The sequence below is a fragment of the Pristiophorus japonicus genome, chromosome 1, assembly GCF_044704955.1.
Source record: "Pristiophorus japonicus isolate sPriJap1 chromosome 1, sPriJap1.hap1, whole genome shotgun sequence".
In the NCBI taxonomy this organism is placed as follows: Eukaryota; Metazoa; Chordata; class Chondrichthyes; family Pristiophoridae; genus Pristiophorus; species Pristiophorus japonicus.
This window is the reverse complement of record NC_091977.1, coordinates 495,391,234-495,410,741: the sequence shown is the minus strand read 5'-3', so window position 1 is coordinate 495,410,741 and position 19,508 is coordinate 495,391,234.

The window sequence follows — 19,508 nt, the reverse complement described above, 5'->3', positions numbered from 1 at the left end:
ACTGGAAATCTTCCCAGCATGCTGATGTGCAATTAAAATTGAAATTGAGAATTTCACTGTCATTTATAATGTGGATTCTGTAACACCGATACTATGATTATAACATCAAAGGATGGGGCATTCTTTATGCAAATTAGGGCAAAGGTGCCTAATGAGAAAAGAAAATAGCTTGCATTCACATTACGCATTGTCACATCCACACAATTTCTCAAAGTAGTTGGGGCGGAAGTTAAAGGGGAGTACGGGCCTTCAAAAAAAAAATTCTTCCGATTTTGTCTTGATGCATTGAACGCGAGGTCTGTGCCGTGAACAGTCAGCCCGGCACTCTGCTTGAGTGCGGGCTATTGACACAACATCCCCACTTCCCAGTGGTCCAGGAAGGACCCTTTCATTAATGCAGAGTTTGCAGCTTAGTCCCTTCCCTTTAATTAAGGGAAGAGCCCCTCCTACGCGATAGCGCTACACGGCCCAGTGCCTAGTGCTGCTCCCCACTCCCGATGCGCCTGCCCACTACTGCCCCAGAAAGGAATTGGAGCGTGTTCTTTTGCACGCCACTTCCTTTCGGGGGCAGTAACCTGAATTTATCGCAAAGTCTCGCAAGGGATGCAACAGAATTTTTCCCCCTTAGAGACCTCTTTACAGTTTGCTGTGCTCCCTATATTTATGTCATCTGGACAGCACTCAGGATCATGAAAGCTGTTGTTTTATTTTTGTTCCCCTCCCTAGATCAGAGTCACTGAGGCCAAATGTAACACCACTATCGATGCCTCATGACATTGCTGCTCCCGTCCATCTCACTGGTAGTGGTCACAGAAGTCAGTGGGCAAAAATCTGGCAGATGGAGTACAATGTGGGAAAAAAATAGAAAAGCAAATTATAATTTAAATGGGGAAAAATTGCAAAGTGCTGCAGTACAGAGGGACCTGGGGGTCCTTGTACATGAAACACAAAACATTAGTACGCTGGTACAGCAAGTAATCAGGAAGGCAAATTAAATGTTGGGGTTGGAATATAAAAGCAGAGAAGTCCTGCTACAACTGTACAGGGTATTAGTGAGGCCACACCTGGAGTACTGTGCACAGTTTTGCTCTCTGTATTTAAGGAAGGATATACTTGCATTGGAGGCTGTTTAGAGAAGGTTCACTAGGTTGTTTCCGGAGATGAGGGGGTTGACGTATGAAGATAGGTTGAGTAGGTTGGGCCTATACACATTGGAGAGAGGATATTTCCACTCATAGGGGAAACTAAAACTAGGGGACATAGTCTCAGAATAAGGGGCCGCCCATTTAAACCAAGATGAGGAGGAATTTCTTCTCTCAGAGGGTTGTAAATCTGTGGAATTCTTTGCCCCAGAGAGCTGTGAAGGCTGGGTCTCTGAATATATTTAAGGCGGAGATAGACAGATTTTTGAGTGATAAGGGAGCAAAGGGTTCTAGGGAGCGGACAGGGAAGTGGAACATGATCAGATCAGCCATAATCTTATTGAATGGCAGAGCAGGCTCAATGGGCCAAATGGCCTAATCCTGCTCCTATTTCTTATGTTCTTAAGGAGTAATTTTGCTGAGTTGCTGCAGTGCATCCTGTAGATTGTACATTGTGTCAGTGATGAAGAGGATGATTATTTAGTCCAGTGGCAGTGCAGTCAATCAAGCTAACTGCTCTATTCTGGATACTGTCGAGAATTTTGAGTGTTGTTGCATCTCCACCCACCCAGGCTAGCGGTGAGTGTTCTATCGCATTCCTGGCTTGAATCTTAAAGATGGTGGAAAGGCTTTGAGTGGTCACGAGGTGAGCCACTTAATGCAGAGTATCCAGCCTCTGCTGTGCTCTTATAGCCACAGTCTTGATATGATTGGGATCAGCTAACTTTGGACAGGTTGGCGATTAAACTTTCTAGTCTGTACCATTTAACTTGGAATGTGAACATTGAACTTTTTTTTTATTCGTTCATGGGATGTGGGCATCACTGGCCAGGCTGGCATTTGTTGTCCATCCCTAATTGTCCTCAAGAAGGTGCTTAAGGGAACCAGTGGATGTGGTGTATTTGGATTTCCAAAAGGCATTCAATAAGATGCCACATAAGAGGACACAGTCGACATATTTACTGAAGCGTACGAAAGCATAGGCCTTACGCTAAACATCCGTAAGACAAAGGTCCTCCACCAGCCTGTCCTCATCGCACAGCACTGCCCCCCAGTCATCAAGAGTCACGGCACAGCCCTGGACCACTTCCCATACCTCGGGAGCCTCTTAACAACAAGAGCAGGCATTGACGTCGAGAATCAACACTGCCTCCAGTGTGCCCGTGCAGCCTTCGACCGCCTGAGGAAAAGAGTGTTTGAAGACCAGGCCCTCAAAACTGCCACCAAGCTCATGGTCTACAGGGCTGTAGTAATACCCACCCTCATGTTTGGCTCAGAGACATGGACCATGTAGAGTAGACACCTCAAGTCGCTGGAGAAATACCACCAACGATGTCTCCGCAAGATCCTACAAATCCCCTGGGAGGACAGATGCACCAACATTTGCATCCTCAACCAGGCCAACATCCCCAGCATTGAAGCACTGACCACACTTGATCAGCTCCGCTGGATAGGCCACATAGTTCGCATGCCAGACACGAGACTCCCAAGGCAAGTGCTCTACTCGGAACTCCTTCACAGCAAACGAGCCAAAGGTGGGCAGCGGAAAAGTTACAAGGACATCCTCAAAGCCTCCCTGATAAAGTGCGACATCACCATTGATATCTGGGAGTCCCTGGTTGAAGGTCGCCCTAAGTGGAGGAAATCCGTGAGGGCGCTGAGCACCTCGAGTCTCATCGCCGAGAGCATGCAGAAACCAAGTACAGGCAGCGGAAAAAGCGTGCGGCAACCCAGTCCCAGCCACCCCTTCCCTCAACGACTATCTGTTCCACCTGTGACAGAGACTGGTTCTCATCTTGGACTGTTCAGCCACCTAAGAAACCTTTTTAAGAATGGAAGCAAGTTTTCCTCAATTCCGAGGGACTGCCTATGATGACGATGATGTAAGAGGTTGCTGCACAAGATAAAAGCTCACGGGAAAGGGGGTAATATATTAGCATGGATAGAGGATTGGTTAACTAACAGAAAACAGAGAGTTGGGATAAATGGGTCATTTTCCGATTCGCAAACAGTGACTAGTGAGGTGCCACAGGGATTTATATTAATGACTTGGATGAAGGGACGAGCGTAATGTAGCCAAGTTTGCTGATGATAGAAAGATGGGTGGGAACGAAAATTGTGAGGAGGTCACAAAAAATTTGCAATGGGATATAGACAGGCTAAGTGAGTGGGCAAAAATTTGGCAGATGGAGTATAATGTGGGAAAATGTAAGATTCCACTTTGGCAGAAATAATAGAAAAGCAAGTTATAATTTAAATGTTGAAAAATTGCAAAGTGCTGCAGTACAGAGAGGCCTGGGGGTCCTCGTGCATGACACACAACATGTTAGTTTGCAGGTACAGCAAGTAATCAAGAAGGCAATTGGAATATTGGCCTTTATTGCAAGGGGGATAGAATATAAAAGCAGAGAAGTCCTGCTACAACTGTACAGGGTATTAGTGAGGCCACACCTGGAGTATTGTGCACAGTTTTGGTCTCTGTATTTAAGGAAGGAAGTACTTGCATTAGAGGCTGTTCAGAGAAGGTTCACTAGGTTAATTCCGGAGATGAGGGGGTTGACTTATGAGGATAAGTTGAGTAGGCTGGACCTCTACACATTGGAGTTCAGAAGAATGAGAGGTGATTTTATTGAAACTTATAAGAAAATGAGGGGGCTTGACAAGGTGGATGGAGAGAGGATATTTCCATTTATAGGGGAACCTGAAACTATGGGACATAGTCTCAGAATAAGGGGCCACCCTTCTCTCAGAGGGTTGTAAATCTATGGAATTTTCTGCCTCAGAGAGCTATGGAGGCTGGGTCATTGAACATATTTAAGGCGGAGATAGACAGATTTCTGAGCGATAAGGGAATAAATGGTTATGGGGAGCGGGCAGGGAAGTGAAGCTGACTCTATGATCAGATCAGCCATAATCTTATTGAATGGCGGAGTTGGCTCGAGGGGCCAAATGGCCTACTCCTGCTCCTATTCCTTATGTTCTTATGTCAATCCCCCACCATCCCCACAGCCTTTCTCCCATTTATGCTTGCAGATGACAGATCGAGTGACACACACCGAGCACAGGCGCCGGTGACGAAAGACGTTGCAGACCAGCTGGAAGCCTGCATCATACCTTTCTCCACATAAGAAATTTCAGGTCATAGCAGTGAGGACATTGAGAGTTCAAGCCCTGCTGCGAGCATCCACAGCACTCTATCATTTGGGAATGCCACTGAAGAGGAAGAGGAAGAGGAAGCCGAGGACACGGATGGCACCAATGCGTCACTGGCTCCACCCACACGCGCCAGCTCCGACATTGGGAATGCCCAGTGTGATATAGTTGAGGAGGTACAGGGGTCTGCACTGGGTGTTGCACCGGGACCTAGCAGGCTGCAGCATGGTGATGGGTCTAGGCAACCTTAGGTGCCATCTCTCCGGGGGGGACGAGTCAGCACTGGAGTTCTGCCGAGGAGGACTCAGATAGTGCCATTGATGTTGCGGTTTTCAAGAGAAGGGTGGAAGCCATGCATTCCCAGATGTTGGGGGCACTGACAAGGGTGCCAGAGAGGCCGCAGAAAGTGATCAGGAGTGTGGAGGAGTCTGCCTCCTGCATAGTCTACAGCTCTGCACACACCATGGAGCCCATCATTGCCAGTGTGCAGACGATGGTGGACTCCCAGAGTGACCGTGCGGATCCAGCTGTGATACCGCAACCTGCAGGTGATGTAGCAGCTGCCATTTCAGCACAGGCGTGAGGAAACGAGTGCATCGGTGATGGATTGGAGAGGATGGCCGCGGCCCTGGAACATAAGAACATAAGAATTAGGAACAGGAGTAGGCCATCTAGCCCCTCGAGCCTCCTCCGCCATTCAACAAGATCATGGCTGATCTGGCCGTGGACTCAGCTCCACTTACCCGCCCGCTCCCCATAACCCTTAATTCCCTTATTGGTTAAAAATCTATCTATCTGTGATTTGAATACATTCAATGAGCTAGCCTCAACTGCTTCCTGGGGCAGAGAATTCCACAGATTCACAACCCTCTGGGAGAAGAAATTCCTTCTCAACTCGGTTTTAAATTGGCTCCCCCGTATTTCGAGGCTGTGCCCCCTAGTTCTAGTCTCCCTGGCCAGTGGAAACAACCTCTCTGCCTCTATCTTGTCTATCCCTTTCATTATTTTAAATGTTTCTATAAGATCACCCCTCATCCTTCTGAACTCCAACGAGTAAAGACCCAGTGTACTCAATCGATCATCATAAGGTAACCCCCTCATCTCCGGAATCAGCCTAGTGAATCGTCTCTGTACCCCATCCAAAGCTAGTATATCCTTCCTTAAGTAAGGCGACCAAAACTGCATGCAGTACTCCAGATGCGGCCTCACCAATACCCTGTTCAGTTGCAGCAGGACCTCCCTGCTTTTGTACTCCATCCCTCTCGCAATGAAGGCCAACATTCCATTCGCCTTCCTGATTACCTGCTGCACCTGCAAACTAACTTTTGGGGTTCATGCACAAGGACCCCCAGGTCCCTCTGTACTGCAGCATGTTGTAATTTCTCCCCATTCAAATAATATTCCCGTTCACTGTTTTTTTTCCAAGGTGGATTACCTCACATTTTCCGACATTGTATTCCATCTGCCAAACCTTCGCCCATTCGCTTAACCTATCTAAATCTCTTTGCAGCCTCTCTGTGTCCTCTACATAACCCGCTTTCCCACTAATCTTTGTGTCATCTGCAAATTTTGTGACACTACACTCTGTCCCCTCTTCCAGGTCATCTATGTATATTGTAAACAGTTGTGGTCCCAGCACCGATCCCTGTGGCACACCACGAACCACCGAATTTCAACCCGAAAAGGACCCATTTATCCCGACTCACTGCTTTCTGTTAGCCAGCCAATTCTCTATCCATGCTAATACATTTCCTCTGATTTTGCGTACCTTTATCTTCTGCAGTAACCTTTTGTGTGGCACCTTATCGAATGCGTTTTGGAAATCTAAATACACCACATCCATCGGTACACCTCTATCCACCATGCTCGTTATATCCTCAAAGAATTCCAGTAAATTAGTTAAGCATGATTTCCCCTTCATGAATCCATGTTGCGTCTGCTCAATTGCACTATTCCTATCTAGATGTCCCGCTATTTCTTCCTTAATGATAGCTTCAAGCATTTTCCCCACTACAGATGTTAAACTAACCGGCCTATAGTTACCTGCCTTTTGTCTGCCCCCTTTTTTAAACAGAGGCGTTACATTAACTGCTTTCCAATCTGCTGGTACCTCCCCAGAGTCCAGAGAATTTTGGTAGATTATAATGAATGAATCTGCTATAACTTCCGCCATCTCTTTTAATACCCTGGGATGCATTTCATCAGGACCAGGGGACTTGTCCACCTTGAGTCCCATTAGCCTGTCCAGCACTACCCCCTAATGATAGTGATTGTCTCAAGGTCCTCCCTTCCCACATTCCTGTGACCAGCAATTTTTGGCATGGTTTTTGTGTTTTCCACTGTGAAGACCGAAGCAAAATAATTGTTTAAGGTCTCAGCCATTTCCACATTTCCCATTATTAAATCCCCCTTCTCATCTTCTAAGGGACCAACATTTACTTTAGTCACTCTTTTCCGTTTTATATATCGGTAAAAGCTTTTACTATCTGTTTTTATGTTTTGCGCAAGTTTACTTTCGTAATCTATCTTTCCTTTCGTTATTGCTTTCTTAGTCATTCTTTGCTGTCGTTTAAAATTTTCCCAATCTTCTAGTTTTCCACTAACCTTGGCCACCTTATACGCGTTGGTTTTTAATTTGATACTCTCCTTTTTTTCCTTAGTTATCCACGGCTGGTTATCCCCTTCTTTTTCACTGGAATATATTTTTGTTGAGCACTATGAAAGAGCTCCTTAAAAGTCCTCCACTGTTCCTCAATTGTGCCACCGTTTAGTCTGTGTTCCCAGTCTACCTTAGCCAACTCTGCCCTCATCCAACTGTAGTCCCCTTTGTTTAAGCATAGTACGCTCGTTTGAGACACTACTTCCTCACCCTCAATCTGTATTACAAATTCAACCATACTGTGACCACTTACTAGGAGATCGTTTATTATTCCTGACTCATTACACAGGATCAGATCTAAGATAGCTTGCTTCCTTGTAGGTTCTGTAACATACTGTTCTAAGAAACAATCCCGTATGCATTCTATGAATTCCTCCTCCAGGCTACCCCGTGCGATTTGATTTGACCAATCGATATGTAGGTTAAAATCCCCCATGATTACTGCCATTCCTTTTTCACATGTCTCCATTATTCCCTTGATTATTGTCCGCCCCACCGTGAAGTTATTATTTGGGGGCCTATAAACTATGCCCACCAGTGACTTGTTCCCCTTACTATCTCTAATCTCCACCCACAATGATTCAACATTTTTTTCATTAGAGCCAATATCATCTCTCACAACTGCCCTGATATCATGCTTTATTAACAGAGCTATCCCACCTCCTTTCCCTTCTTGTCTATCCTTCCGAATTGTCAGATACCCCTGTATGTTTAATTCCCAGTCTTGGCCACCCTGCAACTACGTTTCTGTAATGGCCACCAAATCATACCCATTTGTAATGATTTGTGCCGTCAACTCATTTACTTTATTTCAAATGCTGCGTGCGTTTAGGTAGAGTGTTTCAATACTAGTTTTTAAACCATGATTTTTAGTTTTGACCCCTCCTGCAGCCCTTTTATATTCATGCATATTGTCCCTTCCTATCACCTTGTGGTTTACACTTACCCCAGTGCTACTCTGTGCAGTTGCCTCCTGCCTTTTGCATTCTTTCTTGGGGTCCTGTTTATCTGAGCTCTCACCCACTCTAACTAGCTCAGAGCCCTCTCCTGGGTTCCGAATACTCCTCGCATTGAGGCACCGAGCTTTCAGGCTTGCCTTTTTATTACACTTTGACCCTTTAGAATTTTGCTGTACAGTGGCCCTTTTTGTTTTTTGCCTTGGGTTTCTCTGCCCTCCACTTTTACTCATCTCCTTTCTGTCTTTTGCTTCTGTCTCCATTTTGTTTCCCTCTGTCTCCCTGCATTGGTTCCCATCCCCCTGCCATATTAGTTTAACTCCTCCCCAACAGCACTAGCAAACACTCTCCCTAGGACATTGGTTCCGGTCCTGCCTAGGTGCAGACTGTCCGGTTTGTACTGGTCCCACCTCCCCCAGAACTGGTTCCAATGCCTCAGGAATTTGAATCCCTCCCTGCTGCACCACTGCTCAAGCCACGTATTCATCTGAGCTATCCTGCGATCCCTACTCTGACTAGCACGTGGCACTGGTCGCAATCCAGAGATTACTATTTTTGAGGTTCTACTTTTTAATTTAGCTCCTAGCTCCTTAAATTCGTCTCGTAGGACCTCATCCTGTTTTTTATCTATATCATTGGTACCTATATGCACCATGACAACTGGCTGTTCACCCTCCCTTTTCAGAATGTCCTGCACCCGCTCCGAGACATCCTTGACCCTTGCACCAGGGAGGCAACAGAACATCCTGGAGTCTCGGTAGCGGCCACAGAAACGCTTGTCTATTCCCCTTACAATCGAATCCTCTATCACTATAGCTCTCCCACTCTTTTTCCTGCCCTCCTGTGCAGCAGAGCCACCCACGGTGCCATGAACCTGGCTGCTGCTGCTCTCCCCTGCTGAGTCATCCCCCTCAACAGTACCCAAAGCGGTGTATCTGTTTTGCAGGGGGATGACCGCAGGGGACGCCTGCACTACCTTCCTTGCACTGCTCTTCCTGTTGGTGTTCCATTCCCTATCTGGCTGTGTACCCTTTACCTGCGGTAAGACCAACTCACTAAACGTGCTTTTCACGTCATTCTCAGCATCGTGGATGCTCCAGAGTGAATCCACCCGCAGCTCTAGTGCCGCAATGCGGTCCGTCAAGAGCTGGAGGCGGATACACTTCCCGCACACGTAGTCGTCAGGGACACCGGAAGTGTTCCTGAGTTCCCACATAGTACAGGAGGAGCATAACACGTGTCCGAGCTCTCCTGCCATGACTTAACCCCTAGATTAACTTAATTTGGCAACAGCAATGCTAAATGTTACTTACTGATATGGAAAAGAAAAAGAAAAACTACTTACCAATCACCAGCCAATCACTTACCCTCTTGGCTGTGACGTCACCTTTCGATTTCTTTTTACTTTTTTGTCTTCTGTCCCCACTGCAGCTGCACCGGTACGCCTCTCGCCAATCCTGGACTCGCGCTGTCCGAGCTCCCGCCTCCTCGACCGACTGCTCGAACTACCCGACTCCCGTTGGCCTTTATCGGCCTCTCGCCGACCCCGGACTCGCGCTGCTCCGAGCTCCCGCCTCCTCGACCGACTGCTTGATGGGTGTTTTTATGACAGGAAGGCTGTATCCAGTGGGGTTCTGCAGGGCTCAGTGGTGGGTCCCTTGCTTTTTGTGGTATATATCAATGACTTGGACTTGAATGTTGGGGGTATGATTAAAAAATTTGCAGATGACACTAAAATAGGCTACGGACTGCAGGAAAATATCAATGCACTGGTCAGGTGAGCAGAACAGTGGCAAATGGAATTCAATCCAGATAAGTGTGAGGTAATGCATTTGGAGAGGTCTAACAAGGCAAGGGAATATACATTAAGTGGTACGACACTGAAAAGTGTAGAGGAACAAAGGGACCTTGGAGTGCAGGTCCACAGATCCCTGAAGGTAGCAGGCCAGGTAGATAAGGTGGTTAAGAAGGCATATGAAATACTTGCCATTATTAGTCGAAGCATAGAATACAAGAGCAAGGAGGTTATGCTTGGACTGTATAAAACACAGGTTAGGCCGCAGCTCGAGTACTGTGTGTAGTTCTGGTCACCACATTGCAGGAAAGATGTGATTGCACTCTAAAGGGTACAGAGGAGATTTACAAGATTGTTGTCTGGACTGGATAATTTTGGCTATGAGGAAAGATTGGAGATACTGGGTCTGTTTTCTTTGGAACAGAGGAGGCTGAGGTGAATAGAATTAGGAGGGCCTGGGGAGAGTGGATAGGAAGGACTTGTTTCCCTTGACCGAGGGGTTAATAACCAGGGGGCATAGATTTAAAGTAATTGGGGGGAGGTTTAGAGGAGATATGAGGGGAAATTTCTTCATCCAGAGGGTGGTAGGGTTCTGGAACTCACTGCCTGAAATGGTGGTAGAGGCAGAAACCCTCACCACATTTAAAAAATACTTTGATGTGCACTTAAAGTGCCATAACCTACAGGGCTACGGACCAAGAGCTGGAAAGTGGGATTAGGTTGGATAGCTCTTGGTCGGCCGGTGCGGACACGATGGGCCAAAATGGCCTCCTTCCGTGCTATAATTTCTATGAGTCTATGATTCTTAGTGCTCTTGCAGAGAGCCGGCAGGGGCTCGATGGGCCGCATGGCCTCCTTTTGTGTTGAAACCATTCTATGATTCTATGAGCATAAAATTAATAGGCTTCATGCAAGGCTGAAGATGAAAGGAATTGAGTCATAATTTTATACAATAAACACCCAGCAAGAGCATTTAATGCCTTGTCAACTAACTCTTTTAAAAAAGGAGCCGGATTAATGTGATACAGAATTGGGGGTTAGGTAAGGTTACCAAGGGATGTAGATGACAGGCGAGTAAATGGAGTTGAGGTATAGATCAACCATGATCTAATTGAATGCCAGAGCAAGCCTGAGAGCTTAATGGCCTACTTCTGTTCCTAGGTTTCTTTGTTCACTGCATTTACTTTAAGGGAGCACAGAAACTTTGTAGAAAACTTATTCAGCAGATTAAATGAGTAGAATCCCTGAGAGAGTGGGTTGTGCATAGTCTGTGTGAAGAATAGCTTTTACCCAGTTATGTTTTCTCTCTCTCTCGAGCTATTCCAATATGCTTGAAAAGTAGATCAATCAAATAGTTAAGATATTGGTGCCAATTTTCACTTTCAGCAGCAGTGATAGAGGGTCAGCCGCTTGATTTATACTCTGCTGGATTTTTCTTTTCCATTGGCAAAGGCACTGAGGCCAATTATCCTTTGCTGAACCAGCATTGGGATTTTGCAACAATGGAAAATCCTGGCTATAATCTTCTCATTGTGGAAAAGAAGGATAATTGGAACAGCCACCTTTTTTTCCTTATTTGTTTTCGGGATATGGGAAATGCCAGTAAGACTGTATTTATTGCCCATCCCTAGTTACCTTGTTAAGTTGGTGATGGGCCTTCTCCTTGAATCCTGCAATTGTTCTTGTAATGGTACTCCTACATTGGTGTTAGATAGGGAATTATGAGATTATGAGCAGTGACGGTAAAGTAACAGTGATATATGTGCAAGTTGAGATGGTATGTGATATGGAGAGGAACTTTGACGTGATGTTGCTCCCATGACATTGCTGCTCTCATCCTTCTCAGTGGTAGTGGTCACAGGAGAAGGTGTAACTTTAGTGAATTGATGGAGTGCATCCTGTAGATTGTATATTGTGTCAGTGATGAAGAGACTGATTATTGAGTCCAGTGGCAGTGCTGTTAATCAGGATAACTGCTCTGTTCTGGAAGCGATTGAGATTCTTTGAGTGTTGTTGCATCTCCATCCACCCAGGCTAGTGGGGAGTGTTCTATCGCATTCTTGACTTGAGCCTTATAGATGGTCACGAGTTGAGCCACGAGGTGTCCCTTGTAGTCACAGTGTTGATATAATTGGTTCAGTTCTGTTTCTGGTCAGTGGTAACCCCCAAGATATTAATGGTGTGGGGACTTGGTGATGATGGTGCCGTTGAAGGTCAAGAGGTAATGACTGGATGTTTTCTTGTTCATGGCACTTTCATGGGGTGGATTTTACCTGTCACTTGTCAGCCCAAGCTGTAGGTTGGCATGGGTTGTTTTATTATTAGAGTAGTTGTGAATGGAGCTGAACATTATGGAATTGTCAGCAAACAGCCCCATTCCTGACATGATGATGGAGTGTTGGCCATAGATGAAGCAACTGGATATAAGGATGCTGCATTCAGCTATCTTTCATCCTTCAATAGAAGCAGCTCTTACTTGTCTCCTAGTGTAGGCAAAACAGCTGCAAATGCCTTAAATACTTTTGAAGACTGTGTCAGCTACCAATTCAGGCTGCTGTAAAGATCTATGCACACATGCTGCCCTGTAAGAGTATCCTCAATCAATCATCTCAAGGTATCCACTATCTCAATGGAAAATACGCCAGAGTGCTGCTTCTCATAAGTAAAGTGCAGCTTCCTGGTATTTTTCATGTCTTCATGTGTTAGTGACTCTTAGCAAAGGGAGTTGTACTGATCAATGTATTGGAGTTGCAGGGAACGTCGCGTCTCATGCCCTCTCTGTCTATGAATGCTCCTGTATTGATATATCTAAGAAACAGCATCATTCCTAACTGTTTGGTCAGTTATTTAGCAAGGAAATGTTAAAGAATTGATGAAGAAACAAGGAACCATGTAGGAATTATAACTGTTAGGCTCTTCAAAATGTGTAGATCTTCTGCCCACCCCACCGCAATCCCCACCGTGGTTTAGGAGGTAAATGCACCACTCAGTGTGGTAGTCATACAGCTACTAGGTTCCAGTTTGGTTCTGCATCCTGTGCTTTTGGAGGATCCAAATTCTCGCAGCTGTGTTATCAACGCCAATAGATTTAAGGATGGTTGCTCCATCGTTGGTCACTGTCACAGAGCAATCTCTTCCCCCACTCAACAGTATCTTGTCCATGCCTTGTATGGGGCTAAAGTATAAAGTGGACAGACAGTTGGTCACCAATGTGGGTACTGAAGATAGTGAATTGATCTGACACGTAAAATGGTTCAGATTAAAAGGACTTATCAGTATTATGAGGTTATGAGGAGTCACGAGTTCCTCCACCTCAAGGTAGGGATTGTAATATATCGCCTATTGACAGATTGTATGTAAAACTCGCTTATAAATGATAGAAAATGGCCGTATAACATAAAACAAAAACTTTACATATTCAGTACATTTAAGAGAATGAAGGGCAGAGTTGACAATACCTACTAATATATCTCCAAGGACAGTAGGGGGAGTAAGCTGTCTGGAAACATAAATAGGATAATAATATTGTAGCAACATTTAATTCATGGGAAAGAGATAGTTTAGCTGATAAGAAACCAAGTGCAGAACTAGCCATGGGAAACCAGAGCAAGGCTAAGACTGTGGAACAACACATTCCAGAAGGCTGAGATTGTTCCCACATGCTATGGGAGATGGAGAGGTTGAGAAACCACTCAGCAGCCAGTCTGATAAAGAATCACTGTAGCTCTGCTGATGAGCTGTAGGCCAACCGGTGATCATAGAAGGTTTTATAGGAGGGTCGCACACCTTGAAAACTGTATAACTGTGTATGTGGAACCCTTGTTCTTTGAAGGTTCATTTGGAACGCTTCCCCTGCATATGCTTGAATAAAGATCGACTAAACTAAGGTTTCGTCTGAGTGATTCAGTGGTCACTATACGGGCGGATGTCGACTCCCTATTTCAGTGAGTCCATCTTGAAGAAGAGAAGTCTTCTTTTTACCCCAACATTTGGCAATGCAAGCAGGGTGCAGACATCCGACCTGGATGATGTGGTAGCTATTAGGGTGAGTATCCTTTTTTGTACCACCTACAAGTTAGAGCTGTAGCATTGACAGGGAAGAAGATAATCTTTATAAAGAACTAAGTTATAGTGAACCACGGAACGACAAAGACCGAGGTAGGTTAGAAGTATGTCTTGAAGCATGATGGGTGACATGGAGCTCATACTAATGAATCTGTATTGACTGTGTGCGGGACAAACAAGAAGGAATACATCAATAGCCTACTGGGTCGGCAGTGTGTGATGACCCCAGTGATCTTTAGAGAAAAAATGGCTAGTGGGATAGAATGGGGACCAGAGGGGTCTCTGATATGTATGCTAGCAGAGAAAAATGGGAAATTAATAGAAGCAATGAAAAAGCAAGGATGGCAACCAGACGACCTACCAGACAGACAGAGGAAATGGTGGGACAGTCAGACCAAGAATAAAACGGAGCAAGCTTATGTGATAATACTCGCCTGCTACTGGGGACAAATAAAAGCAATAGATACTCAAACAAAACAAATTCAAGAGTTAGAAGCTAAGATAAATAAGCTGGAGGAGATAAAAGACGGGACCGGATGGATAGTGCAGTGCGCAGCCGTAACAGGACCACCTACGGCATCAGCAATGGAGCCGCTGTACCCCTCGGTGGGTAAGAATAGCCCACAAACCCAACCTGACAGTACCGATGGGATGAGTTGGCCGATGACGAGGACGGAGTAGATTGGCACCCGGCATATGATAGTGGCTACCTACCAGCGGGTCTATACGCACCACTATGATTCCCACCAATGGACATAGACCAGCCCACATTACCATACAGGAGGTATCCCTCAGTCCACAAGAGAGACAAATACTACTGAATGAATTGACAACCCCAAATCAAATAGTAGGAATAAGGAATTCTGGCAAAAGGTGGAAGAGATGCTCGACGCCCATAACCTAACCTTAGCAGACATTCAAATCTGGTGAAAGCCAAAATGAGTCTGGTAAATTGGCAAAAAATGACACAATTGGTACAAAGCGGGCATTGGCAGAATAGGGGAGGGGCCCAAATGCCAAAAGCGCAAAAATTTGAATACCTCAAGCATGGGATGGATACATGCTGGGGACCGGTTAGAACGAATTAGAGTAGGATACTGAAAGTAACTCAAAAGGCAGGCGAAAGTGTAGGGGAATACGGGAATGAAAGTGGATTGAATATAAAGACCACTGCAGCGCGAATGACCCTGACAAAGATGATGCAGCACTTTTGAAAATGTTTAAAGATGGACTGGGGGAAATCCATCAAAGGTAATTAAGTTAGGATTCAAATTGGGGGACGGTGGGTGGGAGCGGGGAACCCTCGCACAGCTCCCCTGACATGTTTTAACTGCAGTCAGGAAGGTCACTTCAATAAAGAAGAAGAAAGGATACGGAAATTCTACATTGAAATGTCAAAATTGTGATAGAATGGGACACACGTCCAAAGAGTGCTGGGCAAAGGGAGGAGGCGTGGCAGGACAGGACCCCCTGCAGGCGAAAAGGGAAACACCATTAACCCATTGCTGCCCTCGACTGTGTGATGTAAAATTTATGGAATCTCAAAACCCCAAACCCACGGACATGATTGGACTGTGAAATATAAAAAACCAAACCTCAGCACAACACACAGAGGTGCGCTATGCAGTAAGGGGTTAATTCAAACATTGCAACAAAACTGTGGCTCATTAAGAGGCTGGAAGAACATTATTGTAAGACAATGGAGGAAGAGAATTGCTATTGCTTGAGGCAATTAAGAGACTGGAAAAGAGATATGATCATACACAATGATACAGGATGACTGCCATACAATTAAGATATTGAAACTGGCCTTTGAGGGACTATGGAGCGCCATTCACCTTTTCGGCTGCCCCCAAAGATTTGTCGCCATCCTCCGCCTGCTCCATGACGATGTGCAAGCCATGATCCTGACCAATGGATCCACCACAGACCCAATCCACGTCCGGACCGGGGTCGAGCAGGGCTGCGTCATCACGCCGACCCTCATTTCGATCTTCCTCGCTGCAATGCTCCACCTCACACCTCACACTCAACAAGCTCCCTGCTAGAGTGGAACTAAGCTACAGAACTAGTGGGAACCTGTTCAACCTTCGTCGTCTCCAGGCCAGATCCAAGACCGTCCTATCCTCTGTCGTCGAGCTACAGTACGCAGACGATGCTTGCGTCTGCGCACATTCAGAGGCTGAACTCCAAGTCATAGTCAACATCTTCACTGAGGTGTACGAAAGCATGAGCCTTACACTAAACATCCGTAAAATAAAGATCCTCCACCAACCTAGTCCTGCCATACAGCACTGCTCCCCAGTCATCAAAATCCACGCACAGCCCTGGACAACGTGGACCACTTTCCATACTTCTGGAGCCTATTATCAGCAATGGCAGACATCGACGACGAGGTTCAACACCGCCTCCAGTGCGCCAGTGCAGCCTTCGGCCACCTGAGGAAGAGAGTGCTTGAAGATTAGGCCCTCAAATCTGGCACCAGGCTTATGGTCTACAGGGCTATAGTGATACCCACCCTCCTCTATGGCTCAGAGACGTGGTCCATATACAGTAGACATCTCAAATCGCTGGAGAAATACCAACAACGATGTCTCCGCAAGATCATACAAATCTCCTGGGAGGACAGATGCACCAACATTAGTGTCCTCGATCAGGCCAACATCCCAGGCATCGAAGCACTTGCCACACTCGACCAGCTCCGTTGGGTGGGCCACATTGTTTGCATGCCTGACACAAGACTTCCAAAGCAAGCGCTCTACTCGGAATTCCTACACGGCAAGTGAGCCCCAGGCGGGCAGAGAAAACATTTCAAAGACACCCTCAGAGCCTCCTTGATAAAATGCAACATTCCCACCAACACCTGGGAGTCTCTGGCCAAAGACCGCCCTAAGTGGAGGAAGAGTATCCGGGAGGGCGCTGAGCACCTCGAGTCTCATCGCCGAGAGCATGCAGAAAGCAAACGCAGGCAAACCAGACTCCCCACCCACCCCTTCCTTGAATGACTGTCTGTCCCACCTGTGACAGAGACTGTAATTCCCGTATTGGACTGTTTAGTCACCTGAGAACTCACTTTTAGAATGGAAGCAAGTCTTCCTCGATTTCGAGGGACTGCCTATGATGCATGAGAATGCCATCAGAACAGATAATAGCACCAGACGACGGCCATTACCATCACGAATGGTTCCTGTCAAGAAGGAAGAGGGACATTCACACATTCGTTACCTTTGGAGCCAGGTATCTTTTACCATGGAACGTTTGCATTGTTCTAAACAGCATGAGAACTGATCATGTCCAATCAGTTCCGCCTAGACAAGGGCGTGGAATGAACTGATAATTAAAAGTGTTAACCATCGGACGATTCAACAGGAAATATGTTTGAGATATTGTGATATGAATCCTTATAAAAAGAGGACAACTTTGGAGCGCGGTGCACTGCAGTCGGAAAGAAGGACGGAGGTTGGTCACATGGTCCAGGCCTACAATCAACACCAGAACAACCAGCTGTGTGGGTGATTGTAAGTTTCAGCCAAATCGTAGAGGGGTATGTCTGAGTAACTTTGTTAGTAGCAGTTGAATCATGGATGGGTTTAAACTGTGATATTTCATATCAGTGTCAGGTAATCTTGTGTAGGGGTTTTGTATTGTGAGTATTGTGATATTCTGGTCAAATCACAGAGGGATTTGTACTGGGGGGAATTTTGTGAGTGCATTAAATGAACAAATCTAAGGTTGAGCCAAACCCTGTGCTGTGTGTATTTTGTTCTTATAAATCCTAAAGTCCAAGAATTGTTTGTAAGGGGGGACGGGAACGGAATCTCTTACAGCTTGACTTAGTGGATTTCCCCCTCTCAAACCTCCTGGATTAGGAGGGGGTAAATTAATCAGCCAGGATTTTCATCCTGGTCGCTATCCAGACATCTGCTGTCAGGTATGTGTGGTGCACATTAGGTCATGAGAATATTGGACCTGATAATGAGTCCTTCCCTAATCATATCTTAGAAATTCAGATTTGGAATACACTTTTGAGCTTTAGGAAGGGTTGGAAGTGTTTGGAGTAAACTCTCTATCCACTGTCACCTCATTGGAACAACCTCTCTCACCATTGACAGATCGCTTCTGTCATCTCAACTTCAGCTGCCATCTATTCCATCAGTATCGGTGCCCTTGAAAAAATCTCACCCTTGGTCCTCAGAATCTCACCACGATCAGCCCCAACACCAATATCACCAGGCACACCAGCATTACCAGGCACACCAGCAGCACCAACAACAACACCAACCTTCTCCGCAATCACCTGATGCTGCACTGGACACAGGGCATCAGCACCTGAGCACATTGCTGCCAGGTGGCAAGGGATGGCCTCACCATGGCCAGATTTACTTCAGTTGATGCTGTACACCCTGGATGTCACATGATGCGCCAGGTTGGCACCATCGCACACAAACACCATAAAGCATCCCTGCAATGCCCAAGCCATTCCTTTCACACTCACCACCATTACGGGGGGTACCGTTATATCTCACCATGCACTACAACTCACTAAGACACCTCCAAAGTTGCACACAAATCTGTCCAAGAAGGCAAAGGGCTAGAAAGGGTCTCCAATGTGGAATTGGGCTGTACACCCCTCAAAGGAAGCGGATCGCTGTCTCCGGTACTCCACTTCCTTTGAGGGGTGCTCCCGGGGCGACAGTGCGGCACTGATTCGAGCACCACATGGAGCAGGCCCTCCTGCTGACATGTTACTATGCCCCTCCCATTCTATTAAAGGGCAGGGCCGCTGCGCACTCTGCAGGCCCTTTGGTGGCTGCTACTGGGCCACCAGGGATGCGATCGACCGGGCCAGCAGCTCGGCACCCATTGGAAAAGAGAAGAATCTCCCTGCATGCTGTGACTCCCTCCTTATGCTTATGGGAGAGTTTGGGTGCAGCTGTGCACCTCTGTGCACTGCTTGTCAGTATTTGCAACAGCTCACTGCTGTAGAACACTGACAGCACCACTGTCAAACTCAATTTGGCCATGGTCCCTTTAAGGAAACTGGCTAATGACGCATCATGAAATGACATCATCAGACCTGCTTCCTTTTAATTGGCTGGGAACCTCAATGGGCAGGCTTAACAAGCCCAATCAGGGGAAAGTCGTGGGAGAAGCCGGCATGGAGGCAGGAGTGGGGTCAGAACCCACCACCGACATTGCCCGCCTCGATCCTGACCCTGTAGGTGAAATCGCGACCTATATATGTGTAAACTTGGCTCCAGTTGTATTATTTGTATGTTTGAATAAGAAAGTTTTGAGTTCAAAACCCTACTCCTAGAATTGAGCACATAATCTAGGTTAACACCCCAGTGCAATATTAAAGGAGTGTTGTGTATCTGGAGGTGCTGTTCTTCAAACAAGATGTTGAACTGAGGTCTTGTCTGCTGAATGTTGAAGATCCCATGGTGTTATTTCTCTTGCTGTACTGGCCAACATTCCTCCCTCAACCTACAATAAGAGTACTCATTTGTCTCTTTTCTCTTTGCTAATGTAGCAATAGTCACTGCAGTTCCAAAAGTAACTCATTGTGTAGCACTTTAGGTATTTTTGAGAGATGTGCTAAGTTATCATGTAAATTCAAGTGATAAATTAGTATATATTTTCCTTGAGCTTAGCAAAAGCAGAAAATTACAATGCGTGAATATGAACTGTGGTATGTTTACAAACCAGCATTCACAGAGTGTGAAATGGTACCTGCA